This window comes from Periplaneta americana, chromosome 14, assembly GCF_040183065.1.
Source record: "Periplaneta americana isolate PAMFEO1 chromosome 14, P.americana_PAMFEO1_priV1, whole genome shotgun sequence".
Taxonomy (NCBI): domain Eukaryota; kingdom Metazoa; phylum Arthropoda; class Insecta; order Blattodea; family Blattidae; genus Periplaneta; species Periplaneta americana.
The window spans coordinates 579,337-582,383 of record NC_091130.1 but is presented as its reverse complement, the minus strand read 5'-3'; the positions used below and the strand labels follow the sequence as shown (position 1 = coordinate 582,383).

General features: G+C 40.5%; 1 non-coding gene across 1 annotated transcript; it reads right to left on the bottom strand.

Moving 5' to 3' along the window:
* Positions 1-263: 263 nt before the first annotated feature.
* TRNAN-AUU (transfer RNA asparagine (anticodon AUU)) lies at positions 264-337 on the bottom strand. The gene has a single exon. It is a non-coding gene; the product is annotated as a tRNA-Asn (tRNA).
* Positions 338-3,047: the final 2,710 nt, after the last annotated feature.

Sequence of the window (3,047 nt, the reverse complement as noted above, 5' to 3'; positions counted from 1 at the left end):
TACCTGGTCGGTTTTTTTTCCGAGGTTTCCTCCAACCGTAAGGTGAATTTCACGTAATGTATGGCGAATCCTCGGCCTCATCTCGCCAAATACCAACTCGCTATCACCAATCTCATTGACGCTAAGTAACCTAGTAGTTGATACAGCGTCGTTAAATAACCAACTAAAAAGTATGAAAACAACAAACATGTAATAATTGTGGCATAGTTCTAAAAAAACAATATAAACATTTTAATATATTGAATAATTTCGAGGGAAAAATTGTTCCGGGGCCAGGTATCGAACCCGGGACCTTTGGTTTAATGTACCAACGCTCTACCAACTGAGCTACCCGGAAACTCTACCAGACACGATACAATTTTTCCCTCTATATCCATAGACCTCAAAGTGGGCTGACAACCGTCAAGCAACCAACGTTGAGTGCACACTAACTCTGTGTGAATTAAATTGTGGTTTTGTGTTAACGAACAGTGACGTGTATTATGCAAATCAAGCTTTCAGGTATAACTCCCTGTACAGGTGATTCGAATAATTTCGAGGGAAAAATTGTTCTGGGGCCAGGTATCGAACCCGGGACCTTTAGTTTAACGTACCAATGCTCTACCAACTGAGGTACCCGAGAACTCTACCAGACACCGATACCGATTAGTGTGCACTCAATGTTGGTTGCTTGACGGTTGTCAGCCCACTTTGAGGTCTGTGGATATAGAGGGAAAAATTTTATCGGTGTCTGGTAGAGTTCCCGGGTAGCTCAGTTTGTAGAGCGTTGGTACGTTGAACCAAAGGTCCCGGGTTCGATACCTGGCCGCGGAACAATTTTTCCCTCGAAATTATTCAAATCAACTTTACAGGGAGTTATGCCTGAAAGCTTGATTTGCATCTTAATATGTTATTTTTATATTATTAGTAACTCCTTTTGTAATGTTGAGATCTAGGTGCTATTTACAAATGACATTCTAAGTAAGCTCTGCGTAGTAAATTTAATCGACTCTAGAGAAGAAATTCTTTGACGCCGCACAGAAGATAAAACTTTTCGGAAATAGAATTTCAAGGAAAATATCGGTATTCAGGCCAGTGTGGCACCAACAATATTAAAACAGGAATGAACACAGGAATGCAGAAATTAGTAAAAAAATCATAAAGACTGGAAATTTCTCGGCTTCTCCCTCGAACATAGGCTAAATTTTCTCAATTGCGGCTGTGTTGGACGACATTTCTCGCAGTTCGTCGCTCATAATTTTGTAATTCCTGATTGAGGGAAACAGAAAACAGCTGCGTCATGCCGCAACTCCACACAGCAAAGGCAGAGATGCTGAGCCATCGCTCGCACCAACTAAAGTGCTTCGCTGCAATTTCGTAGTTTAGCGAATCGACAAGCCAAGTCTGGGAAGGGGTCTGGCTCCGGGCGATACTGCGGCATGGCGATTCCGGGAATTAATCCGGGACCCTTCGCTACTGTATCAATCTCTCAGAAGTAGCGACAGGTGGTCTTCCAGGAACGCAACTGGAAACAGTCGGACGCGATATCGCCGAGCTCACCTCAGCCGTGATTGACGGCTGGGATTATCAGGAAGAACAAAGGAAACTTGGCCCACATTTCAAGGAAGCGGGCATTATCGTGAAGGCCTAATCCTGCTCTTCTCTATGGGTTCCTCTCGCCTGTTTAAAGTTGTTCGTACTGTCTTCCTCCGACGAGTTTAGCGCTGGGAACTGAGGTATTCTTGCCATCGGTGCGGGGGGTTGCAGGTAGATTCTTTTGTTGCTACAGCCAAGCCGAGCCAAGCGGAGTGGGAAGTATTAATCGTCCAAAAATATGCAGTCTTCAGTCTTCTCCCTGATGTTAGCTATGTTAATATTATATGAATTACTCATTAAATATTTCACCGTTACAAGTCATTTTTAAGGAAACATGCTGTGGAAAATTTTTGGTTTTATTCTATTGGAATTTTAGAATATGTGTGATTGGTATCGTGAAAAACAGATTCCTATAATGTCATGCGAAAATCATTTGTTGGTGATATCTTAAAATACAAAATCAAGTAGTTTCACTTCTCAGCAGTAGCCTACAGTATATTTAAATTGATTACTTTACAAATTTAATTCAATTCTACTAATCACTAAATTTTATAGTATGATTCTTCTTTTCATTTATATTATTATAGTTGCATTATGATTTTTTTTATTTATTTTATTGTACTTGTATCTGGAGGTGTGATGGCCTTAACTTCAAAATAAATAATAAATAAATAAATAAATAATAAATAAATAAATAAATAACATTTTCTACAATACTTTCCTTCTCTGAACACGTAAGTAGGAATGGTTGTATCTCTATCTCGCCAAAAATACGTTAGAAAACTAATAGGCATACTGCTCTCGTAAACTGGGCGAATGTTTTCAGTATGATTGTACTTCCTTCCAGACTGCCGCTGTCACTGTTCCCTCCCACTCCAGTACTGCGCTAGACTAGTCGGAACCGCATTTCTCTCAGCACTAAACTCCTCAGAGGATGACAGTATCTCTCGTCTCCAAACATTCAATGGTTAACCCAGCCTTCCCTGCAGGCATTTTGTATGCCTGCTTCTTCCAACATTATGATTACATCTAGGAACTCCGGTCGATTATGGGATGCATTTCAGATAAACGTAAGTACTGGCATAGCGAAAATCGCTAAAATTCTGAACTAATACACTTACAACGACAATACTATAATATTATTATAGAGCAAAGAACCCCGTAGCGGCACTGCACAAGCACCTTCCCCTCTACCCGGCAATATTCCACTCAGTTTATCTCGGCTTCCAGTTGGTGTTGGTGAGGACGTAGAGGATCGAATAGATGTATGCATCAGAGTACGAATGTACTGTAAACAAAGTTAATTTCATGCATATCTGTGTGCATTCAGAAAGAAATATACTACGTTTTGAAGAGGTCACGCAATTCCGCTTATGAACGTAACGAAAACTGCGAAAATCTAAACAGAAAAAAAAGAGTAGGACAAAAGAAATGGAACAAGCCCAGGACTGGGCGAGTTGAACAGTTTCAAC